The sequence below is a fragment of the Colobus angolensis genome, unplaced genomic scaffold, assembly GCF_000951035.1.
Source record: "Colobus angolensis palliatus isolate OR3802 unplaced genomic scaffold, Cang.pa_1.0 Scaffold145, whole genome shotgun sequence".
Lineage (NCBI taxonomy): Eukaryota > Metazoa > Chordata > Mammalia > Primates > Cercopithecidae > Colobus > Colobus angolensis.
The window spans coordinates 5,973,623-5,995,138 of NW_012114544.1; the positions used below are offsets into that span (position 1 = coordinate 5,973,623).

Genomic DNA, 21,516 nt, shown 5'->3' on the forward strand with positions numbered 1-21,516 from the left:
TGCCTCTAGAAGGAAACAGACACTTTAGTCTACTAACATTTCAATAAGCAAAAGGAAATCACATGCTATAAGTGAATTCAGCAGGGCAGTGAGCTATATCCTACCATGTGTATGAAGAACCCAAAAAATACGTAAGCAATCCTAATGTTTATCACCTTATATTTATCTGTGCATGCTATTGTGGTCACTTTCACTGTAAAAGTAGTCATTGCAGAATCATCACTAGGATCTCACTGTATTAGAGTAATTAATACTAGTTTCTGAATCAAACTGCAAGTATCAGTGACTTAACACAATTTGTTTTTTCTTCTCATTCATATCACAGTTCAGTAGAGGATTAACTTTCTGAAATTCCTTAAAGGTTTTCACCGAATCCTCTGGATTTAGTATAAAGAGGAGTATGAGAAGCATCACATGAGGTATCTTATAGCTCAGTCTAAAAGTAGCAAATATAACTTCTACCTACATTTCATTCACAAGTGAAATGGTCTCATCCTACCTGCAATTGAGGCTGAAAAATGCAGCATTTCCATATGGTGTAAAGAAGGAAATAATGTTATCATCTCACCAATCTCTGTCAAGGTCAGTCCTTCTGATGCCAAAGTATCTGCTTTAATATTCCTCCCATTATAAAACACGCCAACTTCTCTCAAAATGAAAAATGCAGAGTTCTTTCAAGGTCTGGCATCCAGCTGAAAATTTAGTATCTCTGGCCACTCATAATTCTCCTAATGAAGTCCAGATAGGGTCCTCATTTCTCAGTAAAATCTAAACTTAAAAGACTAAATATGTGTCCTGTGTACAAATATGCAATGGTGAAGTGGGAACAAGGTGGCAGCAATAAATACATCTCTATCACCACAGTCATTTGTTCTTGACTATTTGCAAATGATTTCAGGAAGACATGGTGAAACATCCTTCACTGTAAGTGGCAGAAATCCTCTGATTAAGACCTTATTCTCCTCTCTGAGAGGAATTATCTTATCCCATGTGCACTGCAATCTCATTTCCTACCCTCTGGAGGAGTACATCAACTTTTCCTACATAAATAATGGCCACATTTTTGTATTGATACATGGTAAGTTCTAAGACGTGTATTTTTTTTTTTAAAGAGGAATTAAAATAGAAAAGCATATACCTAAAAGATGTTCCTCAGGATATATCTACATATATTTTCTACTCTTGTCATTTTAAATAAAAATACAGTGGTCCCTTGATATCCTCAAGAGATTGGTTCCAGGACCCAAGAGGATACCAAAATCAGCATATATTCAAGTAACCCTGTGGAACCAGAGTATACAAAAAGTCAGTCCTCCAAATCTGCGGGTTTTTCATCCTGCGAATACTGTATTTTGATCTACATTTCAATGCAGATGCTGATTTTTTAATTAAAAATATCTCTACATAAGGGGATGCACACAGCTTAAGCTCATGTTCAAGTATCAACCATACTGATTTTTTAATTTCTGTCCAATATAATTTAAATAACATAATTATGTGAACTGCATGCCATTAATTACATATATTAAGAGGTGGCATAATGATGTGTTTAAATTCCAAGAAATGGTCGCTAGCTAATTTAATTCTCATCTCTTCTCTGCCACAGACAAGCTGTAAAGTCTTGAGCAAAATCACGAGTATCTGTCCCTAACTTACTCATCTTAAGAAGGACCCAGTAAGTAGCAATTATCTTTCAGTGTTCTTATGAGGAATAAATAACCTATACATATCAATGCTTAGAACAGAGACTATCATGTGGTATTGTGTCTGGAGTTGGTTCCTGCCTATGGGTGTGTGGTCTCGCTGACTTCAAGAATGGAGCCACAGACCTTCGCGGTGAGTGTTACAGATCTTAAAGATCGCATGGAGCCAAAGAGTGAGCAATAGCAAAGTTTGTTGTGAGAGCAAAAGGACACAGCTTCCACGGCATGGAAGGAGACCTGAGCAGGTTGCTGCTGCTGACTGGGGTGGCCAGCTTTTATTCCCTTATTGGCCCTGCTCATGTTCTGTTTTTGTCCTATCTGAGTGCCCTTTTTTTTCAATCCTTCCTGCAAGTGGCTACTCTTAAGATCCTGCTGATTGGTCTGTTTTACAGAGTGCCAGTTGGTGCATTTTACAATCCTCTTGCTAGCTACAGAGCACTGATTGGTGTGTTTTCTGATTGGTGCATTTTACAATCTCTCTTGCTAGCTACAGAGCACTGATTGGTGTGTTTTACAATCCTCTTGCCAGACAAAAAAGTTATCCAAGTCCCTGCTCCTCCTAGGAAGTCAAGCTGGCTTCACCTCTCAGTATATTCTAAATAAGTTGCCTATTAAATATGTGATATGAATTAATCAAGCACAGAAAAAGTTACTAGTGACAGGGAAAAGGAGAAAATATGTGTTCAATATTATTTTGTAAACAATTTATAAATATACTTCACCTGTGAGTTTCTTCTTAGTACCTCAGAAACTATAACACCATGGAAAATTTTGGATAGTTCAGGGAAGTGCTTTATTTGATAATGTGAAAAATAAGGTAATTGTGATAAAGCAATTTGGGAAAAAAGAAATGGCATGAATCTTGAGGACACGTACTTTCTGAGAACTTTCATGTTTAGAATAGAGCAAGCTAAAAATCTGGAAGCGTATTTGTTGAGAGGCAATTTTCAATTGGTCTCATGTATTTCTGTGCATCTTACAAATAGAGAGGCACTGGCTTCACATTTACTACAGGTTTTCCTTTTTAAAGATCTTCATATAGTGGATAGCTTTGGGAGATCAGGATATGGTTTATTTATGGATGAGAGAACAGATTTGCTTATTTTCAAGTAAAACGAAGATATTGTTTTCTTCCACAGAAAATATCAGACAGGTATGCTTACTGTTCATTTATTAAAGATTTATGTTGCCTTTACTTGGAGTTCTTCATCTGTGACACAAACTGTATGTAGCATCAAGTTGAACTTCTTGGCATCATCTCTGGTAAACTTGAGGAAAAATAGGAACCAGAGCAAACGTGAAGCTCGTGCAACTCTGTGCTGTGCTGTAAATAATGGAAGTCTTTCTGTCTCTGACCAAAGAGTTACAAGTCTTCTGCCAACATCCATAAAACTGAAGCAGGCTAACGTGTAAGCTTAGATCCTTCACAGTTCTTGACAATAGTCCCTTAAAACTGTCTGCAGATGCACATCCCTTGGAAAAAATGTATGCATCCTTTTAAGAATAATTAATGTTCTAGTTAATGACAACTGTATGACAGGATAGATCACTTCAAGCTTCTTCCCAGATTACTATAACTTTTAGGTAAATAATGTATATGCCATTTTTTCTAAGGTTATCTAGCCATTTTCAATATGGAAAACAATATTGTGTAAGATAAACTGAGCACATTTTTCATTGTTTTTGTTTTTCAAAACAATTTTATTGCTTTTGTTAATGCCTCAGTCATCAATACTGCTTGGCATAATAGCCAAGTTTGAAGAATTATCATGTTGCAAATGTATTTTGCTCATTTATTTCAAATTAGTAGACAGAATTGAGAGGTGGAAAATTTTAGAAAAATCTCAGTTGATCATACTTGGAATTTGGTTATGTAATATGGGAAATACAAAGGTTGATATACTAGTGATAATATTCGCTCTTGGAACCATTAGATGCTTTCATGATATTAGCACGGAAGACAAATTCATAATGGTGCAGTGAGGTAAGGAAATAAAACATGTAAGTCTTTGAAAACCACACTATGAGAGCCCTTGCAGGCTGAAAATTAGATGCTAAAGCATTTTTTGTTCCTTTTGGAGAATAAAAGAAGCGTGCTCCTCAATGTCTTGTTGAGAAAAATATATAGTTTGACACACTTGTCAACATTGCTAACTCAAAAATGATGAGTATAAGGAGTGACCCTTATTGTAGTCTTATATTTCTCTCCAACAATTAAGAGAGTTGGTGGGGCTATTTTTATCCATGAGTTCACCCTGGGTCCCAGGTGATTTTCATCTTGTTTCTCTTCATAATCCTATCTTAGTGTTTCATCCTCATGGCTAAGTTCAGCAATACTTCTGCATTCCAGCCAGGGGAAATGTGTAAAAAGAGATGAAAAACAATCAGCTTTGTCTTTATGGAGATTAACTTACATTTATGCTCATAATATAATTCATATTATACTTCATCAAAATTAATCACTGGTAAGACTATAGAAGGTAATCTCTTGCTTGTGGTCATATGTACTTAGGATTCTACTACTAAACAAAATGAAAGACTGCATTATACGGACAATTAGTGGTCTCCAGTACAAATAAATTACCAGGTAATTTCCAATTTCCAATATTGAAAAAAAAAGTTTATTTCCTACTGCACTATCAAATTGGAAAGGTCAATACAGGCATGCAATAATAGTAAAAATATGAATAACAATCATATGTATCACAACAGAATCATTTTAAAAGATATATATTTAAAACATGATTATTGCATTATATTTCCCCTGGCAGAAAATAATAAATTGGAGAAAAATCACATTTGATTGTTGTCAGTTACATGGCTTTTTAAAATTTGTACCACTGAACGCTTTTTAAAGGTAAACTAATTGACGCCTATGGAAGATAAATAAATCTTTAGTTATTTTGGTAAATTTATTTTACAGTTTCATTCCTTTTCAACTTAAGCTAGGTAAGAGGTACTATATTCTCTCCTAATGTAAATGTTTATGATCATTGAAATTCCATCTGGAGAAAATAGAGACACTTTTAATTTAAATCATATTTGAAGAAGGAAATGTATAAATTTATTCAAAACTGTTTTTTAAGTGAAAATGGGAAGGTCCTATTTAAAAAGAAAAAAGAAATACTTTGCAATGACCTTTCTATAATGTTAGCAAATTTATTATGATCTGTTATGAATGACTGTTTTGCCTTCCGTGTTTCTACTGTCTCAACTCCCTAAGTACTAATTCAACTGAAAAGTAGCTTCAGGTATGGGTCCAATTTAATTTCCCTCTACAAGATCTGCAGTGCCATTAATTAAAATCATATAATCTTAGAGTCAAAAGGATCCTTAGAGATTGTCTAATCCTATTCTATTAATGCATGAGGAAATGGGTGTAGCAATCTAAGGTTGCACAAATTCAAAAACACATAGGAAGTTTTCATAATCAAATTAAATTAAAAGTATAAAACAATTAATGTTCCTAATTTACTTATGTATAAGAAAATATTAAATACCATTTTTATATGAAGTGGTTTTGATAATTTTAATGAGTTCATAACAATGCTTCTAAATATTTCAAAATTTTACTTTATCATCCAAATATAATAATAATACACACTTTCATGAGTGACAAAGTCTTCTACAGTAAAAATTACCAATTATAGGAAAGGGAAAATCATAGATATATAGGGTTGTATCAAACTCTTAAAATGTACGTGTGGAAATTTAAAAATATCCTCTTGCCAAGGAGATGTTGATGTCATTCCATAATGGGAATGACATGTGCTATTAAAACAAACAGCAAAAATTATGAATTTATAAATACAATTTTAAATGCCTGAATTTGTTATTTATAATGAATATTGAAATTTATTTAGTGAGGTAAAAGGTTAGCAAATTCTTGAATATAATTATACTACTTTTATAATAAAATGCATCCAAGCTAAAATCTCACTTCTGTTGTTAACTGCTTTGATGGTTCTAGACTCATTTCCCTATTTTTGGTGAGTCATAAGAAAGATGATGCACATGACTCAAAATCAGGTTATTTTCATGGCTAAGGTTTATCATAGCAAAACTACAGAGCAAAACCAGCTGTATTCATATTTTTAATGAATAAATTAATGATATCTTGTTATTCCCATGCATTGTCTATCATATCTACCCATAAATATGAGCACATTGAAGTTCTGTAAGTTCTGGTTCCAAACATAACTTACATATGAATGCCGTATTCATTCAACATGCATACATTAGCCTTGAATTTTGAAGATTAAAAATTGTTTGTAAAACTATCTAGAACAAATGTATTATGATTACAGCCATTATTAGATTTCAAAAGGGTTCATCAGAAAGCTCTGAGGTATATAACGGGGAAAGAATATTTTGACTACCACTATAACAGGTCTGCTATTTAATATTAGTCTCTTTTTTAATTGATGTTTCATGGACATCCAGAATACTAGCTATAAAATCATATGTGTTGCATAATGCAAGCAAAACAAAAGCACCTATAAATATTACAGAAGACTATACATGTATGTATATCATTGCCATAAAATACATATATAGTATATGTATATACACACATGATTGTTTTCACAACAATGATATTATTACTTACAAAAGTATGAAAATTTAGGGAGATGGCTAAATAAGTTATGGCTTGTTCATAAGTTGTAAGCCCATTCATTATAAAATATTACTGAGGATCAACTTTCATTTGTTCCACAACAAATTATTGAGCATCTACTATGTATATTCTAGGCCCATTTCTAGGGACTGGGGAAAAAGCAGTGAAAATAACATTCGGAATATCTTGGCTTCATAGAGCTGTTGTTCCAGTGCTGGGAGAAAAACAATAATTAATACCACAAAATATCATGTGTTGTATGCCAGATGGTTTAAGTTCTATTCTAAAAAAATATGGCAAAGAAGGGAAATAGAGAGTTCTGGGCACAAGAGGTGCTGGATACTGAACAAGATGGTTGCTGAAAGCCTCACGGGGTGCTATAATTCGAATACAATGAATGGTTATGAGAGAATGAGACAAGAGCATAATTGAGAGAACACATTTTCAGGGAGCAGAAATAGCAAATGAGGCCTTGGGGTATGAATGCACCCGTGACGTTCCACGGAGGATGCCAATGTGATAGAACAGAGGAGATGAGGTTGCGCTCCATGGGGAGACGGTCACATAAAGCTTCTTAGAAAATGGTAAGAACTTTTGTTTATTCAATTGGCAGCCAATGAAGAGTTTTAAAACAGAAAAGCAATCGCCTCTTCAAAGAATTAGCAATAACAATTTGACTGATTTGAGAAAACAGACTATAGCATAGCAAAAGAGAAAACAGGGAAATTAGTGAGGAAACTATGTGTAAACTATTCGTGAAGCTGTTCTAAACTATAAACTATATAAATGATTAATTGAAATTTTTCCATGCAAACAAGATATATTTGAACCCTGTATATTAGTGGCAAAAGTCCATGATACTGCCAATATTTTGGCCTGAACTATTGGGGAAACAGTTGTAGTTACTCACTTGGGTTTAAATTTGGGAGGAGCAAATTTGGGATTAGGGGATAGGAAAGATCAATAGTTTTATTTTTAACAGGCTTAATTTTAAATAGACAGTCATAAAACATATTTTAAATAAATTATTAATCATAAAATAATGTCAGGGTATGTTTTAATACTCACCTAAGATATCAATGATAAATAAATAAAACGATAAGAAAATACATCAAGACCACAATAGTTGTTGTAATTAGACTGTGGAGTTACTTGTGATTTTAATGATGTAGGAATTATTCAGTTTTTAAAATAATAAATCTTTATTAATTTTACAATTATCAAAGATACTATAAAAAGAAATAATTTGTATTACTATGCTACTGACATATTTCCATTGCATTGACTAACAGAAAATTAACAGTAGAATTTTCAAAAATATCCACAGTGGTTAGTTTATTTGCACTGCTAATTCAGCTCTTTTTAAGTATGCCTTCTCGTTCCCTAATTGATATAATTCAGAGACTACACTTGGACACAATTTAATGAATAAGCAAATTAGTTCCAGTTATTCCAATATGAAATTCCTTTTAATTATGGGCTACTTATGGAGATGTAGAATAATTTGAATGTTTAATTTGGTGACTCAGTATGACCTGCTGCACATTGTTTTATGAGTGGGTGAAAAATGTAAGTGCTAGGAAATGTGTACCAGAAATAATTTGCCATCTAATTACATTTCAGAACATTATACATCATCAGAGCCTTGTTTCAGCATATATCTCCTTTATTTTATTTTTTTATTATTATTATACTTTAAGTTCTAGGGTACATGTGCATAACGTGCAGGTTTGTTACATATGTATACTTGTGCCATGTTGGTGTGCTGCACCCATTAACTCGTCAGCACCCATCAACTCGTCATTTACATCAGATATAACTCCCAATGCAATCCCTCCCCCCTCCCCCCTTCCCATGATAGGCCCTGGTGTGTGATGTTCCCCTTCCCGAGTCCAAGTGATCTCATTGTTCAATTCCCACCTATGAGTGAGAACATGCGGTGTTTGGTTTTCTGTTCTTGTGATAGTTTGCTAAGAATGATGGTTTCCAGCTGCATCCATGTCCCTACAAAGGACACAAACTCATCCTTTTTTATGGCTGCATAGTATTCCATGGTGTATATGTGCCACATTTTCTTAATCCAGTCGGTCACTGATGGACTTTTGGGTTGATTCCAAGTCTTTGCTATTGTGAAAAGTGCCACAATAAACATATGTGTGCATGTGCCTTTATAGCAGCATGATTTATAATCCTTTGAGTATATACCCAGTAATGGGATGGCTGGGTCATATGGTACATCTAGTTCTAGATCCTTGAGGAATCGCCATACTGTTTTCCATAATGGTTGAACTAGTTTACAATCCCACCAACAGTGTAAAAGTGTTCCTATTTCTCCACATCCTCTGCAGCCTGTTTATTTCTTTAACATTTTAACAATATTTGGGGCATTCACATAAAATATGGAAGAGACTAGCAATAAGTGAAATACAGATACTTCAGGACCTGAACATTTATATCACTACTTTTTTTTCTTTTCTTAAAAAGAATATGTTCAAATATGTCATGAGAGAAATGTATAGCTTTATAGTTAGAATAAACCTTTAATTCAATTGCTGTTACTTGAATTAAGAATGCACAAGTCCCGGACTCTACTCCACAAACCCCACTCGCTCTTCTCACCACAGAAATACCTAGGGAGAGGGATCTGTCTGAAGGAGCGTTTCTCACAACAGCCTTTATTCCAAATGACACACCTGCCACTTTCCTGACGCCTACTCTTCTACTCCAACTCCAGTGTGACTCATTACACACAGTTTGCTTGTATGTTATATGACAGTGATTACATCAAGGATTTAGATACTAGCTAACTGAATTGATATATTTGAAAGTACTTTATAAAACAGAAAGTGCCGAACAACCATTAAGTATATGGAATAATTTGGCAACAATCATATGCAGTACCATATTTTCTGAAGTCTCTATTTCTTTAAAAACACGTTTCATTAAGTGTATTTTTGCTGTATAATCTCTCAAAGGTCACGTTTTGATATAACTACTATTATTGCCATTTTGAAATCAAACATTATTTCCTTTGCCATTTCAGAGAAGCCCTCGGTAATCCAGTCCGCAAATGCAATTCAGGGGCTTGGCTCTAAAGAGAAATAGACAAACAAAAAGAAGATTAACTACACATTCAATAATCATTTATTTATTTTCTTAGAGATATCTATAGTAGCTCTCTCTTATCCTTTTTTTTTTTTTTTTGTCTGAGACGGAGTCTCGCTCTGTCGCCCGGGCTGGAGTGCAGTGGCCTGATCTCAGGTCACTGCAAGCTCCGCCTCCCGGGTTTACGCCATTCTCCTGCCTCAGCCTCCTGAGTAGCTGGGACTACAGGCACCCGCCACCTCGTCCGGCTAGTTTTTTTTTTTTTGTATTTTTTAGTAGAGACGGGGTTTCACAGTGTTAGCCAGGATGGTCTCGATCTCCTGACCTCGTGATCCGCCCGTCTCGGCCTCCCAGAGTGCTGGGATTACAGGCATGAGCCACCGCGCCCACCCTGGTTATACATTTCTTATTCCTGTTGTGGTTGTTTGGGATGTGTATTTGTGTGTGTGTGTGTGCATGTATACATGTTATTGAATTTACTGCATTACTCCAAAGGCTTTTCTTTAACTATTTTGCTTGGTGTGTATTCAACGGTGATAGTCTCAAACAAACAAACAAAAAACAGAAGCACATCTGATTTTTCACCAATACTGTTTATAAAATGAATCCGTATAGAGTCTGAGGCTATTCTGATAATAAATTAATTAATTATAGGACTAGAAAAAACGATTTTGCCATTTTACAAACTCTCACTATGCACCTTATATAATAGTGCCAAGTTAATAAATGTGCTTCTATGTTTATAGTCTGCAATTGAAAAAACTTCTGAGGTACTATTTTCCAAATGAAAGTGAAAGTGATTACAGATTTTATTTCTTCACTTAAATTATTAAGATATACCTTTATTATGTGAGCATAATTGATTTTATTTCAGGAAAGCTCCTTCATTCAGTAAAAAAGACAGGATTGCTTCTTGAATATTAAAACATTTTCATCTTTTCAGTTTTGCTTTTCTTGATACTAGCATTATCTATTTTTCTTTTTACTGAGTAATGTGTATCATTTTTTATTTAAATATAAATTAAATAATATTTTACAATAATCTAAAATGTTTCCAAACACTTAATCAATAATTTTTGAAAGTTCAATAACTTTAAGAACGATTACATTTTTCAAATATTATTTTTGAATTATTTATATATTTGCGTTTTTACTTTTAAAGACTTTGTTTTATTAATATTTAATTATAGCAACAATTAAGAAATAAAATAAAATGACATAAAATTTTAAATCATATGAATTAGAAGTTAAATCTATATATTTAAATTGCTTTATAATTTTAGCATTTTTCATGAATATACAGAAATTTCATTTTGTGTCTCTTGTTATAATTATTACAATATTAAAAATTATTTAATGGAAAAATAAATTAAGTGTCAATTAAGTCAGCATCTCTTGACAAAAGAAAGAGATGATATATTTGATTTCCTCGATTTTTTCTCTGAAAATTGAGAAATACAGTTTGATTTTATAAATCAATAACCATTTAAATTACTTAAGTCACCATTTTAGTGTAAGTTTTTCATTTTCTAAATAAATTACTCTTCTTTTTTAAAAAAATAGAGTTATCATTTATTCTGGTTATAGGTAAAAGATAATTCTAGATGTGCAAATATTTATATATATCACGATTAGTATTTTTACTTCATGAAATCTTGGGAGCAAACTTTGCTGTTCTAAACTAAAATTCGGATTCTAATTCAACAGCTAAAGACTATCATACTGTGATAATCCCAAATGAACTCTTTCACCTAACACTTAGTGAAATTTCAAGATAAGTGTATTGAGATTCTACAAGTCAGGGAGAGGTCTTCTCTCTGTGAACTTTTAGATTTTAAGGGTACAAGGAATTTAATGGCTATTGGACTAAAGAATGTAATAACCACTATTGTGCATATGATTTTAGCCATATAAGCAAAAAGCCTAGGAGTTACATTGTTTGGTCATATGGCATAAGTGCAATTAATTGCAATATAAATTGTCAGATTCTTTCAAAAAATCTATAATAAATTATTCTTCACCAGAAATATGTGAGAGAACACTAGAAGCAATAAATCCTATAGTTATCTTTAAATGTTACCTATTTGATGGTTTTTCTGGTGACATTCCCATGTTATTTTAATTTGCATTTTCTTTACTACCCATGAATGTTAATAGATTTTTCTGTGCAAGTTCAGCACTTTGATTCATTCTTCTGTGGACTGCCTGTGCCTATCCACTTCCCTGGCTCCTTGCTTGGTGTGTGCATGTGGCTTCGTTTTAGGAAATAGAATATTTGCTGTCCCTAAGCCTTAGTCTTAAATCCTTATACAAGCACTTTTTCTTGTTCTCTTGCCTGTTTGTCTAACTTGGGTGATGATTCTTAGAGTAATTTTGGTTGCCAAGTGTTAAAGTTAGTAGAACTACTGTAAGCCTCTGACGGACTAATGGTAGTTATTTCTCTGACTTGAATACTTTCATGAGATATTAATTGAGAGAGACCGAGAGGGGAGAACTATTTTTTAAGACATGGAATTTTTATTTTGTATTCCTTAGAACAGTTTAGTTTACCCTAAATAGTAACTACCTATTATTTTCCTCTGCTGCTTTTTCTTGAGGCTCCTAACTTTATCAGGTGAATTTTAAGACCTCTATGTGACCGGGCGTGGTGGCTCACGCCTGTAATCCCAGCACTTTGGGAGGCAGAGGCGGGTGGACACGAGGTCAGGAGTTCAAGACTAGCCTGGCCAACATGGTGAAACCTCATTGCTACAAAAAGAAAAGAAAAGAAAAGAAAAGAAAAGAAAAGAAAGAAAGACTATCTGGATGTGGTGGAGGTTGCCTGTAATTCCAGCTACTCAGGAGGCTGAGGCAGGAGAATTGTCTGAACCCGGGAGGCGGAGGTTGCAGTGAGCTGAGATCACATCACTGCACTCCAGCCTGGGTGACAAGCGAGACCATATCTCTAAATAAATAAATAAATACAAAAACATCTATGTAATGTATAAATATTACCTTTTTGTCACCTAGTTTGCTAGATGACAAAATATTTGCTCAAATATATCCTTCCATCTGACAACTATTCAACATTACTTTTCTAATATTTTTACTTTATTGCTGCTTATTTGATACATATTTTAATTCATTCTACTACATCCTTATTATTTTGGAAGGTCTATCTTTTTTTTCTTTATTAAGGGGTATCTTCAATTTTTTGACCTCACAATTAGATGCATAATTTTCAAGTACTATTTGAAATAAAGATACCATCTGTTCTCTCAGCAAATTAGTTAATTTCTCTACTTACCCCTCCTCAGTAAGTTGACAAATTCAAAAAGTATAAATTTCCTCATTTTTTTTTCACAACTCCCCTTCAAGAAACCTTGGAACCAGTTTGTTCTAAGGTTTGTTCCATCAAAGTCTAGATTATACAAAAATATTTTAGAATGTTAATGATATATTGCTAGCAAAATTCTTCTATTGAATAATTTTTGATAACTTTCAACATGAAATGTTAGGCAGACATTGAAAACCAACTAGAGCTATTCATATTCTCTTAAAGGGGTTTCCATTGAGTTATGGATGAACGATAAAGTGATATAAAGAAAATGTGTATACACTGAGTACAAAATATTTTATACCCTTATATATAGCCATGAATATTAAGTCATAGGTATGGGAGAAAATTGCCAAAAACATACATTAGGCTGTTAAAAACTGAGCCCTGGAAATTGATGGATAGGCATAGAAGAAGAGAGCAGAAGCAAGTCAAAAAATCGAGGAAAGGATACTCCTATATAACAAGAAATAAAATAAAAGTACATAATGAAATTCCCTTAGAAAATGAAGTAGAGTGGCTGAGAAGATGTGGAGAACTTTTATACCAATTTCATTTTTTCTAATCACATTTGATTATAAAAGACCAACATAAAATCAATATATGTGTATTATACTCATTTCAATTTTAATTTCAAGACCTAATTTTGCTGTCTTAAAGATCATGGATAACTCCATCTTATCTCATTGTTCAATCTATAATTTATTAAGACAGAGTTTTCAAAATACTTTCTTATGATTACAACCATAGTTAATCTTAAATAAGGACATAGTGTGTGATGAATACTTGATGAAGTACTTCTCAATAATCCCTATTCTTAAAGATAACAAGCTCTAGGATCAAACTGCTTAAGTTTATATATTTGCTCAATCATTTACCACATACATATTTTACAGATGAAGAAACTATAACACTTTGTTTTTTTCTCCAAAACTGTGTCAGGGCTAACTAATTTACTCATGAGCTTGGTAAAAATAAAAATTATTAGATACCTTGTGGATCCATTGTATATATTTCAAATTTAAGTTTTTGAAGCATTTTTTGTAAAGATTTCTTTACGTGACAGTTGTTCATTAAAAAACAGTGATTCTTTTTTGAAATATGATTCAATTGTAAAATATTCTGTGTCTAGAAATGAATTTATTTTCCTAACAAAAATGAATTTAATTAATTAATTAAATTATCAGAGCCCTTATTTAAACCAAGTGCATTGATCCTACAACCAGTGAAAATAATAACTACAATGCTGAAAATTTGTGTACTACTATCCATTTCTTTCCTAGTTTATTAAAGCCAAGTTATCATAATCTGGACTTTTTACCTAAGATTTTCAGGGATGTCTAAGGTTTTTACTTCTAAATTTAATATGTTGAAATATTATTTTATGTTCTATTTACTTTTTATTCATTTAAAATAACATTTTCTCTATGTTGCGATTGCAAAAATTAACTTATTTACATATATACATGATGTCATGATATAATCTAGGTACAATTTTGTATATTTCCTTCTCCCAATGTATTTAACTTACACAGGTATTCAATATATGTAATCACCAAGCAAAAGACCTTCACTGGCTTCTATTTTATTTTTTCCTCTGGACAAGAGTTTAAGATAGTTTTAACATGAAGAAGAGCAACAATACTTTTGCGTATTGTTATTTCTTCAAAGACACTTAAGGGAAGCAAAAATCTATATAAACAAATTTTTAAAACCCTGATATCAGTTAGGTAAAATCTCTGAAATTTAAAATAATTACTAAGCTACTAAATGTTAAGCAACATGAGATTTTGAGAAATTGTCAAATGGCAAGAATTGTAAGGGAACAAAAACTTGGAAACAATGTTGTTTGTTGATATCTTGCATAATTTGCTGTGCCTCTATTTTATGTCACAGCATTTCCACTTCCAGGTTTATACAAATAAATAAAATCAGTGTTACACACAGAATAAATACACACACACACACACACACACAAGGGTTCAGATATAAAGATTTCAACTGTAGCATCATTTGTAATAAACAATATTGGAAACAATGTTGGTATATATTGCTAAGAAAATGTGTTGAGATCAATTTAGTATAATTATACAATGAAATATATGATTATTTAATTTCTTTATGGAATAGGCATAATGGGAAAATCCAGTGGCAAGTTTACCTTAAAGCTAAGAAAGTTAAATCTTTAAGACCTTTCATGTGTATGGGTCTTTCTCAGGGTCATATGAGTTTTGCAAAATTTGCTATGTACAAGGTTTTAATTAAAAATAATAAAGACCACACCTATTTTGACTGCCATTTCCCTTTAATCATTGATCTCCCTATCAGGTAGTGTGGGTCCAGCCTACAGCACTTTTAGTATTCAGCTAAGGGGAAGTTGAATAGAAACATATTTAATTTCGGTTCATTGAGGTTAATGTGTTTGATTTAAAGCCACTTCCATGTAAAATGAAGTTGTTTCTAGCAGTTCAGAGTATTTCCACTGCTCACTCCATAGATTCATCCACTGTCATAGCACAAAGATGCAGAGGCAGAGAATGCTGTGAGATGTATGCCATGCAGTACTTGGTACCAGAGGCTGTGGAGAAGGAAATAAACAGCTACCCTTAACCAAGCTCTCCTTTCCCCTAATTCTGCAATGGTGATGTGTTGAGAACCAGATGTCCTACATGTAAGGGGATCTGCTGTAGGCAAAGAACTCTAGAAAAAGGAGTCTGAGCATTTTTGTGGAAGAATGACCCAGTTGCTCTGACCCCCTTCTGAGTGTGTCTCCATAGTCACAAAATGGAAAAAATTCTGAGTTCTTACTCTAACCATTTGGATAAAAATAAATCTTTCCAAGGGAAAGATAACAGTAGAGTCTCCAGCTTTGTAACTTCTGGCATGTATCTACTGAGTCTCATCTTCTCTCGAAATGTAAATATATATCCCTAGTGAGGTAAATCCCTCAGTATGGATCCTAACCATGTTCTTTCCGTGAATTAATTTCCAGGACTAGTTCTTAGCAGAGAGCCAAAGTTTGAGTAAAATTTGCTGAGAAAGTTCTTACTATGCATAAATAACTTTATTTACAGCCTAACATGACCCATTAAAATCAACAAGAGAAAGACAAACTAATCCCAAATGACCCTGCAATTAGGACTCTAAAACAATGCTGGTTGACTATAATTGTTGAAATGAATTTGGAAAGTATTTGACCTTATCTGTTAAAATTAAGTATATGCATACCCTATGACCCAATAATTCTGCTACTATCATCCAACAGGAACACATAAATATATTCAGCAAATGTACAAAATTGTTTATTAAAGAATTATTCATAATGGCTTAAATTGGAGGTTTTGCAGTTATCCATCAAGAGTAAAATAAACACATCATAGCATATATATATATACACACATACATGTATATGCATATACATATGTACACATACATACATATATATACATACATATATACATATATATACACACATATATACACACACACATACATATATGGAGTATTATCCACCAAGAAAGATAAATGGTATACCCAAGAGAGCTTTGATGACTCCCTCAAACACAATTTTGAGTAAGAGAAGCCATACAGAAAAGAGTATATATTGTTTAATTCTATCATAAAAGTTCAAAAATAGGTTAAAAAAAGTATATGTTATTAGCAATCAGAATAATAGCTACTTGCAGATGAAGCAGATGGCAATTTAAGGGAATTTGATTGTGAAATATGTACAATCACTTTGTTAACATTAATTAACTGTGTACTACTTGCATATTTCAATAAAAACATTTAATAAACTATCTTGTCATTGCTATTTACATTTCTTACATAGTATTTAGGAATGGATAAGAAGGTTTAACCTGACTAGCCTGAATTGCTCAAATACTGTACATTTCAAAGAGGGGTCCCTCTGCAGGACTAGACCTTAGTCTAGGAGTTCATCTCTGAGCCCTTGGAGTATTTTGCGGTGTTCTTGTATTCCTGAAGTCTTGGGCCATACTCTCCCAGCTCGACCAGACAAGGTTATGTTATCAACGTGACTTATGTGAACACCTGTTTTTACTCTGGGTGTAGGAAGAAAGTTGTGCTGAAATGTCATGGAGCTGAGGTCAGTCATATGGGCATTACATGACTACGTGACTGATCCCAGTAAACACCTTGGACAACTAGGCTCCAGCGAGTTTTCCTGGTTGGTAATGCTTTGCACTTTACACATTGTTGCTGGGATAATTAAACACATCCCCATGCAACTGCTCTGGGAGGGGACACCTGAGAGCTTGGACTTGGTTTCTCCTGGAGTTCACTTCATTTGTCTTTTCTCTTAGCTGACTTCTCTCTGTACTGTTTTCACTGTCATAAACTACAACAATGAGTACAATAGCTTCTGATTTCCTTAGATAATTCTAATAAATTACCAGGTCTCAAGTGGTCTTGGAAACCCCTGGCATATTATTGAACTTAGAGTTTTCAGAATATGTGTCTTTGATATATTCTATGGTAAGCACTATATCCATCATACTTGTTCATTTATTGACAGAACTCCAAATATTTCCACATATCTAAAATTCAGGAAAGCAACCCTATCCTTACCTCTGAGGATAAAGCTTGTTAAGTGTAGGTAAACCATGACAATTTAAATTCACCTGTTTGTGATTGACTTTTTTTATGACTATTTTTAGTCAAGAAAATGTGAGGGTAGGTCTGCCAAGAGCTGCTGAAGAAAGTAACAATTTCTAAAACAAAAACAAAAACAAAAACCTCTTCTTTTCTCCTTGAGAATAATTTGTGGTATTTCCGGAATCATTGTCTGTCCATAAGGAGAGATTACTTAAACAAAAAGTCCACATAAAATATGACTACAAAGAAAGATGAGAAAAAAATTCTACTCTTGATTAATTTATTGTGCCATTAAATTAATAGTCTTGGGAGTAGATCCCTCTTTGGACTTCCAGTTAGAGATAAGGCCTTCCTCTATGGCCCAGGCTGGAGTGTAGTAGTGCCACCATAGCTCATTGTATAGCGCACTGCAACCTCAAACTCCTGGGCTCAAGCAAACCTCCTGCCTCAGCCTCCCAAGTGGCTGGAATACAGACAGGTGCCACCATGCCCACACCTAGCTATTTTTTTTCAATTGTAGAGTTAAGATCTCACTATGTTGCCCAGCCTGATCTTGAACTCCTGGCCTCCAGTAAGCCTCCCACCTCAGCCTCCCAAAGTGCTGGGATTCCAGGCATGAGCCACCAGGCCTGGCATATTTATAGTTTAAATTTTCACATAGTCTAAATAAAAGATCTAAAACTAATTGTCTAAGTTGGCAGAGCAGTCAAAACACACATATTTATTGATTAAATTCACTGTCTTATATGAATGTGGTTCATGGTGCCCAACACAATTACAATAGTAACATCAAAGGTCACTGGTTACAGATTATCATATCAAATATCATTATAATTTAAAAGTTTGAAATCTAATGAGATGTACCCAAATATAGCACATATGAACACCTGCTATTAAAAAGTGGTGCTGATAAAGTTGCTTGATGCAGGGTTGTCATAAACCTTCAATTTGTGAAAAACACATTATTTGTGAAGCCAAGTGAAGCAAAGCACAATCAATTAAAGTATGCCTACATTCCACTGCTTTTGTAGTGTGTTTATTTATGCACACGCTACATATATTTGTTATGGACAGCATCTTGTTTCCCCAAAATTAATACATTGAAGCCTTAACTCTCAATGTGTTAGTATTTGGAGGTGGGTCCTTTGGAAGTAATTATGTTTAGATGAGCTCATGAGGATGGGGTCTTCATGATGGGATTAGTGCCCTTATAGGAAGAGACCAGAGAGCTAACACTTTCTGTTCGCTATGTAAGTACACAGGAAAAGAGCAGCCCTTTGAAAGCTGGGAAAACGACCCTCCTCAAACTTGCCAGGTTCAAGAACTATAAGAAATAAATGTCTATTGTTCAGGCCAGCGCCTATTTTATTTTTGCATAACAGACTGAGCTTACTAAAACAATTATTAAGAAAAAAGCAGCAAAGCAAACAAAAAAAAGCAACTATAGTTAAAACTCCTGGAAAAATAATTTATCTTCTGTGCAGCTGTTTTTTAAGATTTTCCTTTAATGTACTACTTCTCATTTTTCTTGCTTCTTATTTGGAGTCTGTAGTAGCACAGTTCTTAATTTGTTTATCGAGTAACTTACATCATGTTGAACATGAATTTCAACCAGCAAAGAATATTATTAAAACTTCTGGACTAATACTATTTACTTGTATTCTTTCCTACTACCCAGAAATGCTTTTGCTGGCAATGATTTCTTCTTAGATACTGTGAAGTTTCAGGCCATTCTTAGAGAAACAGGTCCACTTGCCGATTAGCAGGCAGTAGGCTTTGTGATCTAAGTTCAGTAACAGAAAACCATTAGTTTCTCTGGCAATTTGATACAACATGCTTCATATATTCCAAAATTCATCAATTTTCTGGTCTGTTGATGTCCTCCTTTATTATGTTAAAGAGTTGCCACAGTCTAGTTTATTCATAATGCTATTTTCAGTTGAATTACTAGAGCTTCACTTCAGCATTTGAAAATCATATTATTGCATGTTTTTATTTCCAAATTAACAGGGCAATAAAAATCCTCTCTTACAAATCAGGGATATCAGTTTTCATCTCTTTTTATGTAAAAATATTTAAAAAATCAGAAGTGAAATATCACAGAAGATATTTTAAATATAAAGACAAATAATTAAATGAGGAGAATTTTAAAAGCCAAATATTTTGGATCAGAATAAGAAGTTGCTGGTAAAAGAGAAAGGTTATCCAACAGCCTTTTTCAAATGAAGCCAGGTTTGTGCAACAGTGAATAACTAAAATTACAACTCTTCTATATTTCATTAAAAAATCATGCCTTTTTTCAAAACATCAGATCAGTTTCATCACACCATAAAATTATTTACCCAAAGTTACGGAAAAATAGCATTTTGTCATACAAGTAGAAAATTTAAATACACAACTGATATTGAACTTCCTCTAAGCAATGTAAAGATTGTTTTTAAGCCATCTAACAGAGTTGTATTTATTATTAGGGATCAAAAAAGTGTGTAAATTAGCACAACATATTTTATACAAAATTAATCTGATTGTGTTTTCTTTAAGAGTATATAATTATAATTCTGAATTTTAAATTTATTCTTAAATAAAAACAACTGCTATGTCTGAATTATTGTTCTATATCACTCTTGTGCATATTTTTTACCATCTATATTTTAGGCATTTTGTATAGGTTAAGTACGTGCAGCTGGTGCTTACTAAATATAGCCTAGAAATGTTCACTGGTTCTTTTTGTCTAACCTTTAATTTCAGGGGTACATGTGCAGGTTTGTTATATAAATAAATTTGCGTCATGGGGGTTTGTTTTACAGATTACTTCATTAACCAGGCATTAAGCCTAGTACTCATTAGTTATTTTTCCAGATCATCTACCTCTCCCCACCTAATACACTCTTGTAGGCTCCAATGTCTATTGTTCCCTTCTTTGTGCGCATGTGTTCTCATCATTTAGCTTTCACTTATAAGTTAGAGCATGTGGCATTTGTTTTTTCTGTCCCTGCATTCTTTTGCAAAGAATAATGGCCTTTAATTCCATCCATATTCCTTCAAAACACATGATCTTGTTCTTTTTATGGCTGCATCGTATTCCCTGGCATACATGTTACACATTTTATTTATCCAGTCTTTACTATTGATGGCCACTTAAGTCTATTCCATGTCTTTGTTATTGTGAATAGTGCTGCAGTGAACATATGTGTGCATGTGTCTTTATAATAGAACAATTTATATTCCTTTAGGTATATACTCAGTAATGGGATTGCTGGGTCTAATGGTAGTTCAGTTTTTAGGTCTTTGAGGAATCACCACACTGTTTTCCACAATGGCTGAATTAACTTACATTCTTATTAACAGTGTATAGTGTTTCTTTTTCTCTGCAACCTTGCCAGCACCTGTTATTTTTTGACGTTTTAATAATAGCCATTCTGACTGCTGTGCTTACTGGTTCTTAATCTTACCCACATCTTAGAAAACTGTGGAACATTTCAAGCTACCCATACCTCTTTCTAAAAACTGAAGTTCTGAAGTTTTAGTTGGACTTTAGTAGAGCCAAGAAATGAGTATTACTTAAAATCTTACCTTGTGATTCTACTAGGAAGCCAGGGTTCAGAGCCATGGATTACATTTTTAATATAAATACACATTATTAGTTGAAGCAGTTTTGAGTTAGGATAGCTGTAAAATTGATTGAAAAGGGAATACTTATAACAGAACCCTGCCTTGGGTCGTCAAAACTTAAAAAATTACTCTGTTTTTATTATATTAAATATAATCATGCATTCATTTACTTTAGCATTTATAATTCTAAAACACATTGCAAATTTCACAAAACTAGCATTTTCTAAATGTCAACACTCTAAATACACCATTTATTTTTTAAAATACTATATTCACTTCAAATTCCATTGCTGTGTCTAGAGTTAGTTGAACTTAAAATATAAGTTAACTGATTGTGTCAAAAGAAATATTTTAACACTGATTTCATTTTTACTAAATGACTGAATTTTTCTTTATGTTTTATGCATAAGCTTCTCTGCTTTCTTTCTATTTTTTGTGGTTTAAATAAAGAACCATGATTATCTGTATAACTGATTGCTCAAAGTAATTAATCATTTTCCTTATGAAATTACCAGGGTAAATTAAGAATCTTATAATTGCAGAGT

General features: G+C 33.2%; 1 long non-coding RNA gene across 1 annotated transcript; it reads left to right on the forward strand.

Annotated features, from left to right (window-relative positions):
• Nucleotides 1-471: 471 nt before the first annotated feature.
• On the forward strand, nucleotides 472-4,615 carry LOC105507199. Its single transcript, XR_001001055.1, has 3 exons — nucleotides 472-582; nucleotides 1,607-1,675; nucleotides 2,843-4,615. It is a non-coding gene; the product is annotated as an uncharacterized LOC105507199 (long non-coding RNA).
• The last annotated feature ends 16,901 nt before the right edge of the window (nucleotides 4,616-21,516 follow it).